This window comes from Rattus norvegicus, chromosome 13 (assembly GCF_036323735.1).
Source record: "Rattus norvegicus strain BN/NHsdMcwi chromosome 13, GRCr8, whole genome shotgun sequence".
In the NCBI taxonomy this organism is placed as follows: Eukaryota; Metazoa; Chordata; class Mammalia; order Rodentia; family Muridae; genus Rattus; species Rattus norvegicus.
In genome coordinates, this window is record NC_086031.1 from 27731707 (window position 1) to 27752285 (window position 20579).

Below are 20579 nucleotides of genomic sequence, written 5' to 3' on the forward strand. Positions count from 1 at the left end.
GAGGGGATCCCTATATAGAAGAGTGTAAATGGAATTGGTGTCACCCTCTCTGTGTCACATTCACTGAAAAGGGAAAAAAGGCTACAGATTGGTTAAAAAGATATACGTGGGGCCTCAGGATCCATTATGGAGGACCTGATGAGGGGTTAATATTCACCATTTAATTACAGATAGAGGCCCTTTATGCCTCCCTTGGTCCCAACCCACTTATAAGACTTCAGAAATCCTCCACTCCTTCTGAAAGACTCCCAGAGCGGGGAGACCCTCACTCAAGTCTTGGGATGACGCGACCACCAGAGAAATCACAAGAGACCGTCATTGCTGTAATCCCATGCCGTTCATTGACAGGAACCAATGCACTGGGATTGAGAATCATATCCCACGCAGGGGCAGCGGAGTTCGACCCTGAGTGGCTAGGAGAAGAGGTATTTAAAGGAAGAAATCACAACCCAGAGGGGTAGGGAGGGCATCATTGGAAAATGTTGAGAATTCCATTGAAAAATCACAAGCAGAAGCTTCCTGTTTCTCAAGATTGTTTAACTTTATGGCCAGCCAGTTCCTGGGAGAAGCTTCCTGTTTTCCAAGATTGCTCTTTAAGATTTTAATCTAACTATAGGGTCAGTTAGTTCCTGGGACAGAGTTGCCGAACCAGCTCGTGTAATTGCAGTTCCAGGGACCAACCAGTTTGTTTCTTCTGCTCTAAACTTTTGTCTAGGATTAATAAATAGCATTTGTCTAGCATTAATAAACAAAATTCAGTAAAGTCAATAGTATTACAGAGACAATTTAATGTCTCAGAAATGCTAAGAAACAGCATGAAGAGTCTTGTTTCAATGTTGCCTGGCTTTGTTAATGGGCAGTAAGCACCTCAGCAGGAAAGACACAGTATGTTAATGTTGGGTGATATAGAAATTTCTTATCTGTTTCTTAAAATCTCAAAAGAAAAGCATAGGCTTCTATATCTTGTATTTGTTTATAAACTAACATGGTTTCTAACATTCGAAGAAACAGAATGTCTGGATTAGACTTAGACATTTAAAAGAAGAGTCAACAATGAATGTCAGTGATTCTCAACCTACGGCTGTAGACCTATTTGTGAATCATGTATATCAGATAATTGAATTATGATTCATAACGGAGGTGAAATTACAAATATTAAGTTGATACAATTTAAAATTATCCCTGTATAGCTTACATATTAATTAGACTCAGATTGTCATTGGGGGTATCCCCTGATCTTCTTTTCTTTTTTATTTTTTTTTTTTTTCGGAGCTGGGGACCGAACCCAGGGCCTTGCGCTCGCTAGGCAAGCGCTCTACCGCTGAGCTAAATCCCCAACCCCTGATCTTCTTTTCTTACTCTGAGAATGACTACTGTCCTAAGGATGTACCCTTAATAATTGATGACTCTCCTGTTTTTACTGTCTATGTGCTCATTGTCCATCTTCTCTCATTGGGGCTTGCCCTTTCTGCTCATCCTTTTTTCCTCTTTCTGCAATTCTTAACCAGGAAATTCAAAACCATTTTAGATCTACCGCTAATCCCTCCACTAATGGGCTGTGGCAATTTTTATTTAGTCAATCATTTTAAACTAATAAACAATATTTGTACAACAAAAGCAGATAAAAGTGAGAATTCACTCATGAGGAACAAAATCTTAACATATGAAATATAGCATCACAATACGTTGCAAGAGACCAAATAATAACAATATATTTAATGATTGAAGATCACCACAACATGAAGAACTGTATTAAAAGGTCACTGAATTAGGAAGGTTGTGAACCACTGATTCATACTATGATATTAAATTTTATATTATTCACTGTAATTAATACAGACTGTTTCTTTGTGTTCCTTTAGAGAAGTAAATAAATACAATAAATTAAAAGCAGAAGTTGAGTATGTTTATAGACATACGGGGAAAATATAATTTTCAGATTTCAATGTAAAAATATAAACATTCTATACTCTTAAGACCACATGATATTAACAGAAAAATGGTACAGAAAGACCATAGAACTTGATTTTTATTATGTAAAAACTAATGGCATTTTTAACAAAATCTTAGAGTGAAAACACACAAAATATGATAATATGACATTTTACGTACAAGTGAAACCATATATCATCTGTAATTGTAGGATGATTATATGGGACTTGCAAAAATGAAAAACTTATGTGTACAGAAACATAACATTGAGGACAAATGCCAGCAGATGACTAGAAAAATTAGGTATAATTATCTGTACTAAAGTCTCAAATGCATAATAAAAAGCATGCCACAGGTAAGGACACGGAGGATTAGCAGAAGAGAGGAGAACAGTCTTTTAAAATATCAACATCAATGCTGGTAAATAGAAATGAAATGTCACATTTATTATATTAATTATGGGCAAACTATAAATACCATTAAAAATGAATCCAACTATAAAAAAGAATCCTTAATATTTTCTGTGTCAAACTGAAATGTCCTATACAGTTTAAAACATAGACATAGTATATAAAATTTTTATTGTTCTATTATTGAATGTAAAATATATTTTTTCTTCTTTGGGGTCCCTGTGCCTAGTCTGATGGTTGGATGCCTGAATCAGCATTGGTGTTTGTCAAACTCTGGCACAGACTCTCAGCAGACAGCTTTACTAGGCTCCTGTCAGCAAGTGCTTTTTGGCATCAGCAACAACTTCTAGGTTTGGTGTCTGTATATGGAATGGACAAATAGGTCAGGCAGTCTATGGATGGCCTTTCCTTCAGTCTCTGCTCTACTCTTTGACCCTGCATTTCCTTTTGAAAGTATCAATTCTGAAGTAATATTTTTGAGACAGATAAGTGGTTCCATCCCTCAGCCAAAGGCATGCCTATCTACTAGATATGGTCTTTACAGGCCTTCTCTCAGTTTTGTTGGTGATTTTGGCTGATGTCATTCCTGCTGGGTCCAGGGAAACTTGCATCTGTAGCATCTGGAACTTTTTAGTGGATATGTCATAGCTCATCTCTCACTGCTACACACTTCAATCCTGACCTGTCTCCTCCCATACCTGATCTTACCTCCTAATTTTCCATCCCCATTCACTCTCCCACCAAGATCCCTCTCTCACTCTATATGCCATGATTATTTTCTTCTCCCTTCTGAGTAAATTTGAACTTCCCACATTTTGGTCTTCCTTTTTCTTGGGTTTCATATGATCTGTGAGTAATATCATGAATAATCTGAGTATGTACTTCAGAGGGAGTACATACTATACCTGTTCTTTTGTGACTAGGTTATCCAATTCACAATGGTATTTTCTAGTTCCATTCCTTTGCTGTGAATTTCATGAAGTCATTGTTTTTACTAACTTAGTTGTACTCCTTTGTGTAAGTGTACCATATTTTCTGGAACCATTCTCTGTTGAAGGAAATCTGGGTTGTTTCTAACCTCTAGCTATTATAAATAAGTTTTCTGTGAGGATAGGGGAGCATGTGTCCTTGTTATATGTTAGAGCATCATTTGCATATGTTCCCAGGCATAGTATAGCTAGGTCTACATGTAGTAGTTTGTCCAATTTTCTGAGGAAACACCAGAATGATTTCCAGAGTGATTGTAGCAACTTGCAATCCCTCCAAAAATTGAGGGGTATATCTCTTTCTCCACATTATTACCTGAATCTGCTGTCACCTGAGTTTTTTTTTCTTAGTCATTCTGAATGGTATGAGGTGGAATCTCAGGGTTGTTTTGATTTGCATTTCCCTGATGACTAAGGATTTTAGGCAGTTTTTTAGGTAGTTCTCCGTGATTCAAGATTCCTCAGTTGAGAATTTTTTGTTTAGCTCTATACCCATTTTTAATAGGGTTATATGGTTCTCCGGACTCCAACTTTTTGACTTATATTTTTGTTAGATATTAGACCTCTATCAGAAGTAAGACTGGTAAAGATCTTTTCCCAATCTGTGACTTGTTGTTTTGTCCTATTGACAGTGTCTTTTTCCTTACAGAAACTTTGCATTTTATGAGGTTCCATTTGTCAATTGTTGATCTTAGAGCATGAACCATTGGTGTTCTGTTCAGGAAACTTTCCCCTTTCCCAACATGCTCCAGACTCTTTCCCATGCTCTCCTCTCTTAGATTCAGTGTATCTTCTTTTATGTGGAGGTCCTTGATTGACTTGGAAATGAATTTAGTACAAGAAGATAAGAATGGACCAATACAAATTTTCATGCTGACCTCCAGTGAACCAGCCCCATTTGTTGAAAATTCTCTTTTTTCCACTGGATTGTTTTGGCTTCCTTATCAAGGAGCAAGTGACCACAGGTATGTGGGTCTATTTCTGGAACTAAAATTCTATTCCATTGATCTACTGCCTGACCCTGTAACAATACAATAAGTTTTTGTTTTTGTTTTTGTTTTTTAACATTATTGCTCTGCAGTACTTCTTGGCGGAAGGACTGAAGGAGCTGAAAGGGTTACCAAAACTACATAAATTATAACAATGTAAAGCAGCCAGATTCACCCTGCCCAAAGTATCCAGGGACTAATGGCTCCAGTTACATATGTAGCAGAGGAAAATTTAATTGGGCATCAATGATAGGAGAGACTTTTTGTCCTGTGGAGGCTCAAAGACCTAGAGTAGGGGAATGCTAGGATGATGTTGTGGGAGGGGTTACGTGGGTAAGGGAACACCCTCATAGAAACAGGGAGAATGGGTGAGGATATAAGATGTTTAAAGTGGGGATATGGTGTTTAAGTGGAAGAGGGATAACATTTGAAATGTAAATTAATAAAATAACCAAGAAAAAGAAAATAGCATTTTTCATGCATTATATTCTAATTACAATATTCCCTGTCTTATCGCAAATGAAATCTTCCCCCTTTTCCTTAATCTTCTTTCTCTTTATAAAACTAACAGGTATATAAGAATAGTTTTAGAACCGCCTGGTCAGGAGGGCACGCCTGAGGCTGCAGAGCAGAAGAGACCACCAACAATGCCCACCCCTGCCCACATCCCTGGCCCAAGAGGAAACTGTATAAGGCCTCTGGGCTCCCGTGAGGGAGGGCCCAGGAGCGGCATGACCCCTGCCTGAGACAATGCCGGAACCTGAAGGAAACAGACCGGATAAACAGTTCTCTGCACCCAAATCCCATGGGAGGGAGAGCTAAACCTTCAGAGAGGCAGACAAGCCTGGGAAACCAGAAGAGACTGCTCTCTGCACACACATCTCGGACGCCAGAGGAAAACGTCAAAGGCCAACTGGAACCCTGGTGCACTGAAGCTCCCGGAAGGGGCGGCACAGGTCTTCCTGGTTGCTGCCGCTGCAGAGAGCCCGTGGGCAGCACCCCACGAGAGAACTTGAGCCTCGGGACCACAGGTAAGACCAACTTTTCTGCTGCAAGAAAGCTGCCTGGTGAACTCAAGACACAGGCCCACAGGAACAGCTGAAGACCTGTAGAGAGGAAAAACTACATGTACGAAAGCAGAACACTCTGTTCCCATAACTGACTGAAAGAAAATAGGAAAACAGGTCTACAGCACTCCTGACACAAAGGCTTATAGGACAGTCTAGCCACTGTCAGAAATAGCAGAACAAAGTAACACTAGAGATAATCTGATGGCGAGAGGCAAGCACAGGACCCAAGCAACAGAATCCAAGACTACATGGCATCATCGGAGCCCAATTCTCCCACCAAAACAAACATGGAATATCCAAACACACCAGAAAAGCAAGATCTAGTTTCAAAATCATATTTGATCATGATGCTGGAGGACTTCAAGAAAGACGTGAAGAACTCCCTTAGGGAAACACAGGAAAACATTAATAAACAAGTAGAAGCCTACAGAGAGGAATCGCAAAAATCCCTGAAAGAATCGCAAAAATCCCTGAAAGAATTCCAGGAAAACACAATCAAAGAGTTGAAGGAATTAAAAATGGAAATAGAAACAATCAAGAAAGAACACATGGAAACAACCCTGGATATAGAAAACCAAAAGAAGAGACAAGGAACTGTAGATACAAGCTTCACCAACAGAATACAAGAGATGGAAGAGAGAATCTAGGAGCAGAAGATTCCATAGAAATCATTGACTCAACTGCCAAAGATAATGTAAAGCAGAAAAAGCTACTGGTCCAAAACATACAGGAAATCCAGGACTCAATGAGAAGATCAAACCTAAGGATAATAGGTATAGAAGAGAGTGAAGACTCCCAGCTCAAAGGACCAGTAAATATCTTCAACAAAATCATAGAAGAAAACTTCCCTAACCTAAGAAAAGAGATACCCATAGGCATACAAGAAGCCTACAGAACTCCAAATAGATTGGACCAGAAAAGAAACACCTCCCGTCACATAATTGTCAAAACACAAAACACACAAAATAAAGAAAGAATATTAAAAGCAGTAAGGGAAAAAGGTCACGTAACATATAAAGGCAGACCTATCAGAATCACACCAGACTTCTCGCCAGAAACTATGAAGGCCAGAAGATCCTGGACTGATGTCATACAGACACAAAGAGAACACAAATGCCAGCCCAGGTTACTGTATCCTGCAAAACTCTCAATTAACATAGATGGAGAACCCAAGATATTCCATGACAAAACCAAATTTACACAATATCTTTCTACAAATCCAGCACTACAAAGGATAATAAATGGTAAAGCCCAACATAAGGAGGCAACCTATACCCTTGAAGAAGCAAGAAAGTAATCGTCTTGGCAACAAAACAAAGAGAATGAAAGCACACAAACATAACCTCACATCCAAATATGAATATAACAGGAAGCAATAATCACTATTCCTCAATATCTCTCAACATCAATGGCCTCAACTGCCAATAAAAAGACATGGATTAACAAACTGGATACGCAACGAGGACCCTGCATTCTGCTGCCTACAGGAAACACATCTCAGAGACAAAGACAGACACTACCTCAGAGTGAAAGGCTGGAAAACAACTTTCCAAGCAAATGGTCAGAAGAAGCAAGCTGGAGTAGCCATTCTAACATCAAATAAAATCAATTTTCAATTAAAAGTCACCAAAATATAAGGAAGGACACTTCATATTCATCAAAGGAAAAATCCACCAAGATGAACTCTCAATCTTAAATACCTTGCCCCAAATACAAGGGCACCTACATACGTAAAAGAAACCTTACTGAAGCTCAAAACACACATTGCAACTCACACAATAATAGTGGGAGATTTCAACACCCCACTCTCATCAATGGACAGATCATGGAAACAGAAATTAAACAGTGATGTCGACAGACTAAGAAAAGTCATGAGCCAAATGGACTTAACGGATATTCATAGAACATTCTATCCTAAACAAAATGATATACCTTCTTCTCAGCTCCTCATGGTACTTTCTCCAAAATTGACCATATAATTGGTCAAAAAACGGGCCTCAACAGGTACAGAAAGATAGAAATAATCCCATGCCTGCTATCGGACCACCATGGCCTAAAACTGGTCTTCCATAACAGTAAGGGAAGAATGCCCACATATACGTGGAAATTGAACAATGCTCTACTCAATGATAACCTGGTCAAGGAAGAAATAAAGAAAGAAATTAAAAACTTTTTTAGAATTTAATGAAAATGAAGGTACAACATACCCAAACTTATGGGACACAATGAAAGTTGTGCTAAGAGGAAAACTCATACCACTGAGTGCCTGCAGAAAGAAACAGGAATGAGCATATGTTAGCAGCTTGACAGCACACCTAAAAGCTCTAGAACAAAAAGAAGCAAATACACCCAGGAGGAGTAGAAGGCAGGAAATAATCAAACTCAGAGCTGAAATCAACCAAGTAGAAACAAAAAGGACCATAGAAAGAATCAACAGAACCAAAAGTTGGTTCTTTGAGAAAATCAACACGATAGATAAACCCTTAGTCAGACTAACGAGAGGACACAGAGAATGCGTCGAAATTAACAAAATCAGAAATGAAAAGGGAGACATAACTCCTGATTCATAGGAAATTCAAAAAACCATCAGATCTTACTATAAAAACCTATATTCAACAAAACTTGAAAATCTTCAGGAAATGGACAATTTCCTAGACAGATACCAGGTATCGAAGTTAAATCAGGAACAGATCAACCAGTTAAACAACCCCATAACTCCTAAGGAAATAGAAGCAGTCCTTAAAGGTCTCCCAACCAAAAAGAGCCCAGGTCCAGACGGGTTTAATGCAGAATTCTATCAAACCTTCATAGAAGACCTCATACCAATATTATCCAAACTATTCCACAAAATTTAAACAGATGGAGCCCTACCGAATTCCTTCTATGAAGCCACAATTACTCTTATACCTAAACCACACAAAGACACAAGAAAGAAAGAGAACTTCAGACCAATTTCCCTTATGAATATTGATGCAAAAAATACTCAATAAAATTCTGGCAAACCGAATCCAAGAGCACATCAAAACAATGATCCACCATGACCAGGTAGGCTTCATCCCAGGCATGCAGGGATGGTTTAATATACGGAAAATCATCAACGTGATCAATTATATAAAGAAACTGAAAGAACAGAACCACATGATCATTTCATTAGATGCTGAGAAAGCATTTGACAAAATTCAACACCCCTTCATGATAAAAGTCCTTGAAAGAATAGGAATTCAAGGCCCATACGTAAACATAGTAAAAGCCATATACAGCAAACCAGTTGCTAACATTAAACCAAATGGAGAGAAACTTGAAGCAATCCCACTAAAATCAGGGACTAGAGAAGGCTGCCCACTCTCTCCCTACTTATTCAATATAGTTCTTGAAGTTCTAGTCAGAGCAATCAGAAAACAAAAGGAGATCAAGGGGACACAGATCGGAAAAGAAGAGGTCAAAATATCACTATTTGCAGGTGATAAGATAGTATATTTAAGTGATCCCAAAAGTTCCACCAGAGAACTACTAAAGATGATAAAAAACTTCAGCAAAGTGGCTGGGTATAAAATTAACTCAAATAAATCAGTTGCCTTCCTCTATACAAAAGAGAAACAAGCCGAGAAAGAAATTAGGGAAATGACACCCTTCATAATAGACCCAAATAATATAAAGTACCTCGGTGTGACTTTAACCAAGCAAGTAAAAGATCTGTACAATAAGCTCTTCAAGACACTGAGGAACGAAATTGAAGAAGTCCTCAGAAGATGGGAAGCTCTCCCATGCTCATGGATTGGCAGGATTAATGTAGTAAAAATTGCCATTTTACCAAAAGCAATCTACAGATTCAATGCAATACCCATCAAAATACCAATCCAATTCTTCAAAGAGTTAGACAGAACAATTTGCAAATTCATCTAGAATAACAAAAACCCAGGATAGCTAAAGATATCCTCAACAATAAAAGGACTTCAGGGGGAATCACTATCCCTGAACTCAAGCAGTATTACAGAGCAATAGTGATAAAAACTGCATGGTATTGGTACAGAGACAGACAGATAGAACAATGGAATAGAATTGAAGACCCAGAAATGAACCCACACACCTATGGTCACTTGATTATTGACAAAGGAGCCAAAACCATCCAATGGAAAAAAGATAACATTTTCAGCAAATGGTGCTGGTTCAACTGGAGGTCAACATGTAGAAGAATGCAGATCGATCCATGCTTATCACCCTGTACAAAGCTTAAGTCCAAGTGGATCAAGGACCTCCACATCAAACCAGACACACTCAAACTAATAGAAGAAAAACTAGGGAAGCATCTGGAACACATGGGCACTGGAAAAAATTTCCTGAACAAAACACCAATGGCTTACTCTCTAAGATCAAGAATCGACAAATGGGATCTCATAAAACAGCAAAGCTTCTGTAAGGCAAAGGACACTGTGGTTAGGACAAAACGGCAACCAACAGATTGGGAAAAGATCTTAACCAATCCTACAACAGATAGAGGCCTTATATCCAAAATATACAAAGAACTCAAGAAGTTAGACCGCAGGGAAACAAATAAACCTATTAAAAAATGGGGTTCAGAGCTAAACAAAGAATTCACAGATGAGGAATGCCAAATGGCTGAGAAACACCTAAAGAAATGTTCAACTTCTTTAGTCATAAGGGAAATGCAAATCAAAACAACCCTGAGATTTCACCTCACACCAGTGAGAATGGCTAAGATCAAAAACTCAGGTGACAGCAGATGCTGGCGAGGATGTGGAGAAAGAGGAACACTCCTCCATTGTTGGTGGGATTGCAGACTGGTAAAACCATTCTGGAAATCAGTCTGGAGGTTCCTCAGAAAATTGGACATTGAACTGCCTGAGGATCCAGCTCTACCTCTCTTGGGCATATACCCAAAAGATGCCTCAACATATAAAAGAGACACGTGCTCCACTATGTTCATCACAGCCTTATTTTTAATAGCCAGAAACTGGAAAGAACCCAGATGCCCTTCAACAGAGGAATGGATACACAAAAGTGGTACATCTACACAATGGAATATTACTCAGCTATCAAAAACAACGAGTTTATGAAATTCGTAGGCAAATGGTTGGAACTGGAAAATATCATCCTGAGTGAACTAACCCAATCACAGAAAGACATACATGGTATGCACTCATTGATAAGTGGCTATTAGCCCAAATTCTTGAATTATCCTAGATCCCTAGAACAAATGAAACTCAAGACGGATGATCAAAATGTGAATGCTTCACTCCTTCTTTAAATGAGGAAAAAGAATACCCTTGGCAGGGAAGGGAGAGGCAAAGATTAAAACAGAGACTGAAGGAACACCCATTCAGAGCCTGCCCCACATGTGGCCCATACATATACAGCCACCCAATTAGACAAGATGGATGAAGCAAAGAAGTGCAGACTGACAGGAGCCGGATGTAGATCGCTTCTGAGAGACACAGCCAGAATACAGCAAATACAGAGGCGAATGCCAGCAGCAAACCACTGAACTGAGAATAGGTCCCCTATTGAAGGAATCAGAGAAAGAACTGGAAGAGCTTGAAGGGGCTCGAGACCCCAAAAGTACAACAATGCCAAGCAACCAGAGCTTCCAGGGACTAAGCCACTACCTAAAGACTGTACATGGACTGACCCTGGACTCTGACCCCATAGGTAGCAATGAATATCCTAGTAAGAGCACCAGTGGAAGGGGAAGCCCTGGGTCCTGCTAAGACTGAACCCCCAGTGAACTAGACTGTGGGGGGGGAGGACAGCAATAGGGGGAGGGTTGGGAGGGGAACACCCATAAGGAAGGGGAGGGGGAGGGGGATGTTTCCCTGGAAACCGGGAAAGGGAATAACACTCGAAATGTATATAAGAAATACTCAAGTTAATAAAAAAAAAAAGAAAAAAAAGAATAGTTTTAATATAAAATAAAATAAAACAAGAAAAACTCTAGAATAAATAAACCAAATAAATTAATTAATTAATAAAATGTAAAAACCAGAAGAATTAGAGACAAAGAAAGGTACATGTATTGCATAAAGAAGGAGGGGCATACATATTCAAATGTGCAGGATGGCCAGGATACACACACACACACACACACACTCACACACACACACACACAATTTTGTTGGCCTTGTGTATGCTACCACAGTCAGTCTTTATGTGTTTATTTATCTGTAGGTCTTGCTGTGTTTGGAAATCCTGTTGGCTCTGTGTATGCTACCACAGTCAGTCTTTATGTGTTTATATATCTGTAGGTCTTGCTGAGTTTGGAAGTCCTTGTTTCCTTCCTTGGGTCTCTCAATCCTCTTTGATTGTTACATTCCTTCTGACTCCTCCTCACAAGCAAAATTGTTCTGGAATTCTCTTTGTTGTGATATTATGTGTTCAAGACATCAAGTTATTTTCGCCTAGTAAAAGTAGTCAACAATGCTCTTTGTAATTTGTGGAACAATTCTTTGAAAGTCTGCTAGAATTTTGCACTAAAATATCTACATTTTTCTTTTATTGTGTTTGTTTTCTTTAGTTTCCATAGTTTTTAATTATAATTCCAATTTTGCTAGGGATTATAGGTCTGTTTCAATCACTTTTCTGAATATGATTTCACATTGGTAAGTGGCATATATCAAGAACATTATCCCTTTTTAGATTTTCTAATTCATCAAAGTCCAAGTCTTTAACCTGTCATAATATTTTCTGGATGTCTTTATTTTGCCCATTTGTTGTCTGATTTATCTTTTAATTAGAATCTTCTTTGCATTTTTTAATTTGGCTAAGAATTTTTTTATAATAATGATTTCTTAAAGTACCAATAGTTTTTCATTGATTTTTTTTTATTTTGCTTATTTCTTTAATTCCTGAATTTGATTATTTCTTGCCATATACTCTTTTTAATTGTTATTTCATCATCAAACAGAATGAAGAATGCTATTTTTATTTTTTAAAGTTTGTTGAGACTCCATTTGTGTCTAATTATGTGATCAAATTTGAGAAAATTTCATGAGCTTCTAAGAAAGAACATTATTCTTTTGTGTTTGGAATATGAATAAAAATATAAATATATTTGGAATATGTATGGAATATATACATATATATTTATTTATACAGATTTTTTCTGTATTGTCTTTATCTTGATGACTATTCTATTGATTCTTGAAGGACTGAAGTCACTCACTATTACAATGTGCTGACCAATATATTATTTAACTTGTGTTAGTGGTTTTCCTTTTTGTTCTGTTTTTGTATGTTTTTTTGTTTGCTTCATGAACTTTGGAGACTTCTATTAGGCTCAAAGGTATTTAGAATTGCAATATCTTACATTTTTTGCATTGGTCCATTTTTCCTTTAATCTTTTTATAGTATTCTTCCTTATCTTCTCTGATTAGTTTTGGTTTTAAGTTAAAATATTATTAGGTGGAAAATTCATACATGGTTTGGTTCTTATGTCCATTACTGTTCTTCTGAGTCTTTTATTTTTATTTTTATCATAAATGGAGTTTAAAACTATTAATGTATAGTGGTATTATTGAGCAGCGTTTGTTGAATCATTTTATTTTATTTTTGTGATTTGTATTATGTTTCTAGTTTGTGATTATTAATTTTGTATTTTCTTGGATGTGGTTACCTTACATAAATTGAAGATTTTTTTTTCTTTTTGCACCTTTTGAAGCTTTACTTGTACATAGATGCTGCTTAAATTTAGTTTTACTGAAGAATGTCTTTCTTTCTCCATCTATTGTGATTGAAAGTTTTTCTGGGAATAAATATCTAGGCTAGCATCTGTGTTCTCCGAGAATTTGTTAAAATTCCTTCTGGCCATTCTGGCTTTTAGAAACTTCATTCAAAATGCAGGGACTGTTCTAGTACATTTTTTATTATCTAGTAGATATTTATATATTATGTGCCTCTTTTTTCTTGCAGATTTAAGTATTATTTCGTTTTTTTCTGTTTATTTAGTGTTTGTTGTATGACATGAAGAATTTCTTTTATGTTCCAGCCCATTTTTCCTTTGACATGCATTTTCTACCTTGAAAGCTGCCTTCAACGTTAGTTTGAAAATTTTCTTCTTTGATTATTCTTAAAATATTATTGTGCTGTAGTCTTGTTTAGTCACCTCCTTGTTTGTCTATTATTCACATATTCAATATTTTCATTGTATTCCAGATTTTTAGTACGTTTTATATCTGGATGTTTTAAGATTTATTATTTTCTTTGCTAAAGTTATTGATTTCTTCTTTCTCATCTTTAATGTCTGAGAATCTATTTCGCATCTCTTGTATTCTGTTGGTGAGGCTTACTTCTGTATTTACAGTTCAGATTTCTACAGTAGTCTTTCCAGTTTCTCTTGTTGAGTTTTATTTACTGATTTGATTTCTACTTTCATGACTAAAATACTTTTGGTATTTTGTTTCTGCTTCTCATAGATTTCATTAATGGATTTATTTATATCCTCTTTAAGGACACCAAACATATTCATAATAACTCTCCTGAAGTCCTTAACTTATGCTTCAACTCTATTGCATTTCTTGAGTTCTACTACGATAATATTGCTGGATGCTTGAGGAGACATTTTGGTTTTGCTAATATTGACTATAATTTTTCTGCAGATCTCTACCTCTGGATTTGGGATTACCATAATTCTAGGTGCTGATATTTGGTCTTTTCACTGTTGCTTGATTGTTTTTTCTATATTTTGTTGGCATTGTTGTTGTTGTTTTTGCTGTTGTCATTATTGTTATCTTTTGTTTTAGTAGACTGTGGTGAACGTGAGTTTTCTGGCAGGCAATGCTTCAGAAGTTTTATTGGGTATGATCACTGGAGGTCCTGGGTAAAATTTATGGTTACTGGGAATGACACCAGAGATGAAAGGTGGGCCATATTATGTGGTCTGCTACAAACCTCTGAATATGTCTGTACAACTGAAATTGGGAGAGAAGAGGGTAAGTAAAGATTCCATACTCAATGCCCTGATAAATGTGGCAACGGTTTTCCAGAGATTGTCTTCTAGATTTGAAAACTGAGAATAGGACTATATAAATATATACATGTATTTACAAAAACACACAAATATGACTTTGTCATTTCCATGTTCATCATTATAACATCGATTTTATAAATACAATGCCTACAAATGTTGTGGGCTTTTTATTATTTTTTCAAAATGTTGAATGTTTGATAGCATGTTCATTCTCTTTAGTACATATTTTCCCAACACATATATAAACACTTATCCTAACATTTATATCTAAAAATAATTGCTGTCCCAATGTGAAAATAGATATGCATTAGCTCAAATCCATTCACAGTATATCAAGCCATTGAAATAAGAAATTCTACAATTCTCTTAACAAGTTAAAATAAAATTCATTTCTTGCCTTTAGTTACATAATCAAATTTTATTCTAAATCTGCTTTAAGAAAGAGAGAATATACTTGAATTATCCTCCCTTTCCGCATAAAATTCTACATATTCATTTCGTTGAAATTAAAGTTCCTGGCAAAAGAGGAGCATTGAATATAGTGATACTATGCTGAAAAAGTTTGTGCAATCTCTGTTTTACAAAAACAATAGTGATATAACTTATTTCATATGATAATTAAATACAAAGAAGTAAAGAGACACGCAAAACCTATTATATCATTGCAAATGACATTCAAGGTCAACAATGTTATCTATGGCAGATACTTAAACAAGAAAAATATACTCTCTGCAAAACAATCACAATTTCTTCATTTTAAAGCTATGTTAAAGTATAAAAACTAATATACTTGAACTATGTATTTTGATGAAGTACAAATATAACAGTTTCTCCATAATGCCAATGCAACCAACTACACTACTGTTGCTATCATAAAGCACTTTTAACAGTCAATATTCAGTCAGTTTTCCCATTAGGCATACAGCTTTTATGGATGATTGTTTGATGCCCTGAATTTTCTCCCTAGATCCATCAATACTACTAAAGGGTCAAACATCACTCATACAGCTTACAACAATTAAGTGTAACAACATCCCTCTTCAACATATTTGAATGTGCAAATGATATATCACAAATAACAACACTTCCCACATGCATTGAAGGATACCCTTATAACTGCAGCATTAATATAGTTTGCTGAAAAGACAGCATATTTCTTGGCCCCGAAATAAAATTAAAGTTATGAAACATATTTAGGATATTCTAGATTTTTATTAAGAAACACATTTATTTTTTTTAATTGAACCATCTGTACATGTAACAGAGAGTACATTTGAACTTCATAATTAATTTCTTGAGATGAGAAAGATTTTAATACTATTATTATTGTTGAATTGTCATAATCTAAATGAAGTTACCTTTCCTACTTTTGAAACTATATGTTGTATGTAGTATTGGCTTGCCTGGGGATGATCTGAAACTATATTTTTATGAGAAACATAATTGATAATAAAAGTGAATTTCTCCTGGGCAGATGTCAAAATGACCTGAAGTGAACAAAAATGCCAGTCCAACCGCCAGAACCTGAAAGAAAAAGACCGGATAAACAGTTTTCTGCACCCAAATCCCGTGGGAGGGAGAGCTAAACCTTCAGAGAGGCAGACAAGCCTGGGAAACCAGAAGAGACTGCTCCCTGCACACACATCTCGGACGCCAGAGGAAAAAGCCAAAGACCATCTGGAACCCTGGTGCACTGAAGCTCCCGGAAGGGGCAGCACAGGTCTTCCTGGTTGCTGCCACTGCAGAGAGCCCCTGGGCAGCACCCCACAAGCGAACCTGAGCCTCGGGACCACAGATAAGACCAAATTTTCTGCTGCAAGAAAGCTGCCTGGTGAGCTTGGGACACACGGAAGCAGAATTTCTCTAGGACCGGGCACGTTCTGTGTTTACCGGAAGTCCCAGACCCGCGGATCCCGGCCCGCAGCAGCTCTCTGCTCCCAGACCCGGTGAGAGAGAGACCCAACCGCCTGGTCAGGTGAGCACTCCTGAGGCTGCAGAGCGGAATAGACCACCAACACTGCTCACCCCTGCCCACATCCCTGGCCCAAGAGGAAACTGTATAAGGCCTCTGGGCTCACGTGGGGGAGGACCCAGGAGCGGCAGGACACCTGCCTGAGACACCGCCTGAACCTGAAAGAAACAGACCGGATAAACAGTTCTCTGCACCCAAATCCCGTGGGAGGGAGAGCTAAACCTTCAGAGAGGCAGACAAGCCTGGGAAACCAGAAGAGACTGCTCCCTGCACACACATCTCAGACGCCAGAGGAAAAAGCCAAAGACCATCTGGAACCCTGGTGCACTGAAGCTCCCAGAAGGGGCTGCACAGGTCTTCCTGGTTGCTGCCGCTGCAGAGAGTCCGTGGGTAGCACCCCACGAGCGAACTTGAGGCTCGGGACCACAGGTAAGACCAAATTTTCTGCTGCAAGAAAGCTGCCTGGCGAACTCAAGACACAGGCCCACAGGAACAGCTGAAGACCTGTAGAGAGGAAAAACTACACACCCGAAAGCAGAACACACTGTCCCCATAACTGACTGAAAGAGAGGAAAACAGGTCTACAGCACTCCTGACACACAGGCTTATAGGACAGTCTAGCCACTGTCAGAAATAGCAGAACAAAGTAACACTAGAGATAATCTGATGGCGAGAGGCAAGCGCAGGAACCCAAGCAACAGAAACCAAGACTACATGCCATCATCGGAGCCCAATTCTCCCACCAAAACAAACATGGAATATCCAAACACACCAGAAAAGCAAGGTCTAGTTTCAAAATCATATTTGATCATGATGCTGGAGGACTTCAAGAAAGACATGAACACACTTAGGGAAACACAGGAAAACATTAATAAACAAGTAGAAGCCTACAGAGAGGAATCGCAAAAATCCCTGAAAGAATACCAGGAAAACACAATCAAACAGTTGAAGGAATTAAAAATGGAAATAGAAGCAATCAAGAAAGAACACATGGAAACAACCCTGAATATAGAAAACCAAAAGAAGAGACAAGGAGCTGTAGATACAAGCTTCACCAACAGAATACAAGAGATGGAAGAGAGAATCTCAGGAGCAGAAGATTCCATAGAAATCATTGACTCAACTGTCAAAGATAATGTAAAGCGGAAAAAGCTACTGGTCCAAAACATACAGGAAATCCAGGACTCCATGAGAAGATCAAACCTAAGGATAATAGGTATAGAAGAGAGTGAAGACTCCCAGCTCAAAGGACCAGTAAATATCTTCAACAAAATCATAGAAGAAAACTTCCCTAACCTAAAAAAGGAGATACCCATAGACATACAAGAAGCCTACAGAACTCCAAATAGATTGGACCAGAAAAGAAACACCTCCCGTCACATAATTGTCAAAACACCAAACGCACAAAATAAAGAAAGAATATTAAAAGCAGTAAGGGAAAAAGGTCAAGTAACATATAAAGGGAGACCTATCAGAATCACACCAGATTTCTCGCCAGAAACTATGAAGGCCAGAAGATCCTGGTTTGATGTCATACAGACCCTAAGAGAACACAAATGCCAGCCCAGGTTACTGTATCCAGCAAAACTCTCAATTAATATTGATGGAGAAACCAAGATATTCCATGACAAAACCAAATTTACACAATATCTTTCTACAAATCCAGCACCGCAAAGGATAATAAATGGTAAAGCCCAACATAAGGAGGCAAGCTATACCCTAGAAGAAGCAAGAAACTAATCGTCTTGGCAACAAAACAAAGAGAATGAAAGCACACAAACATAACCTCACATCCAAATATGAATATAAAGGGAAACAATAATCACTATTCCTTAATATCTCTCAATATCAATGGCCTCAACTCCCCAATAAAAAGACATAGATTAACAAACTGGATACACAACGAGGACCCTGCATTCTGCTGCCTACAGGAAACACACCTCAGAGACAAAGACAGACACTACCTCAGAGTGAAAGGCTGGAAAACAACTTTCCAAGCAAATGGTCAGAAGAAGCAAGCTGGAGTAGCCATTCTAATATCAAATAAAATCAATTTTCAACTAAAAGTCATCAAAAAAGATAAGGAAGGACACTGCATATTAATCAAAAGAAAAAGCCACCAAGATGAACTCTCAATCCTAAATATCTATGCCCCAAATACAAGGGCACCTACATACGTAAAAGAAACCTTACTAAAGCTCAAAACACACATTGCACCTCACACAATAATAGTGGGAGATTTCAACACACCACTCTCATCAATGGACAGATCATGTAAACAGAAATTAAACAGTGATGTCGACAGACTAAGAGAAGTCATGAGCCAAATGGACTTAACGGATATTTATAGAACATTCTGTCCTAAAGCAAAAGGATATACCTTCTTCTCAGCTCCTCATGGTACTTTCTCCAAAATTGACCATATAATTGGTCAAAAAACGGGCCTCAATAGGTACAGAAAGATAGAAATGATCCCATGCGTGCTATGGGACCACCACGGCCTAAAACTGGTCTTCAATAACAATAAGGGAAGAATGCCCACATATACGTGGAAATTGAACAATGCTCTACTCAATGATAACCTGGTCAAGGAAGAAATAAAGAAAGAAATTAAAAACTTTTTAGAATTTATGAAAATGAAGATACAACATACTCATACTTATGGGACACAATGAAAGCTGTGCTAAGAGGAAAACTCATAGCGCTGAGTGCCTGCAGAAAGAAACAGGAAAGACCATATGTCAGCAGCTTGACAGCACAGCTAAAAGCTCTAGAAGAAAAAGAAGCAAATACACCCAGGAGGAGTATAAGGCAGGAAATAATCAAACTCAGAGCTGAAATCAACCAAGTAGAAACAAAAAGGACCATAGAAAGAATCAACAGAACCAAAAGTTGGTTCTTTGAGACAATCAACAAGATAGATAAACCCTTAGCCAGACTAAGGAGAGGACACAGAGAGTGCGTCCAAATTAACAAAATCAGAAATGAAAAGGGAGACATAACTACAGATTCAGAGGAAATTCAAAAAATCATCAGATCTTACTATAAAAACATATATTCAACAAAATTTGAAAAACTTCAGGAAATGGACAATTTCCTAGACAGATACCATGTATCGAAGGTAAATCAGGAACAGATAAACCAGTTAAACAACCCCATAACTCCTAAGGAAATAGAAGCAGTCATTAAAGGTCTCCCAACCAAAAAGAGCCCAGGTCCAGACCAGTTTAGTGCACAATTCTATCAGACCTTCATAGAAGACCTCATACCAATATTATCCAAACTATTCCACAAAATTGAAACAGATGGAGCCCTACCGAATTCCTTCTACGAAGCCACAATTACTCTTATACCTAAACCACACAAAGACACAACAAAGAAAGAGAACTTCAGACCAATTTCCCTTATGAATATCGATGCAAAAATACTCAATAAAATTCTGGCAAACCGAATTCAAGAGCACATCAAAACAATCATCCAACATGATCAAGTAAGCTTCATCCCAGGCATGCAGGGATGGTTTAATATAAGGAAAACCATCAACGTGATCCATTATATAAACAAACTGAAAGAACAGAACCACATGATCATTTCATTAGATGCTGAGAAAGCATTTGACAAAATTCAACACCCCTTCATGATAAAAGTCCTGGAAAGAATAGGAATTCAAGGCCCATACCTAAACATAGTAAAAGCCATATACAGCAAACCAGTTGATAACATTAAACTAAATGGAGAGAAACTTGAAGCAATCCCACTAAAATCAGGGACTAGACAAGGCTGCCCACTCTCTCCCTACTTATTCAATATAGTTCTTGAAGTTCTAGCCAGAGCAATCAGACAACAAAAGGAGATCAAAGGGATACAGATCGGAAAAGAAGAGGTCAAAATATCACTATTTGCAGATGACATGATAGTATATTTAAGTGATCCCAAAAGTTCCACCAGAGAACTACTAAAGCTGATAAACAACTTCAGCAAAGTGGCTGGGTATAAAATTAACTCAAATAAATCAGTTGCCTTCCTCTATACAAAAGAGAAACAAGCCGAGAAAGAAATTAGGGAAACGACACCCTTCATAATAGACCCAAATAATATAAAGTACCTCGGTGTGACTTTAACCAAGCAAGTAAAAGATCTGTACAATAAGAACTTCAAGACACTGAGGAACGAAATTGAAGAAGACCTCAGAAGATGGAAAGATCTCCCATGCTCATGGATTGGCAGGATTAACATAGTA

The 20579-nt window shown here is 37.7% G+C and overlaps 1 pseudogene; it reads left to right on the top strand.

The window, feature by feature from the left end:
- Window positions 1-281: 281 nt before the first annotated feature.
- The window catches only part of Tmem64-ps1 (transmembrane protein 64, pseudogene 1), a 66473-nt pseudogene continuing 46175 nt past the window's right edge, over window positions 282-20579 (top strand).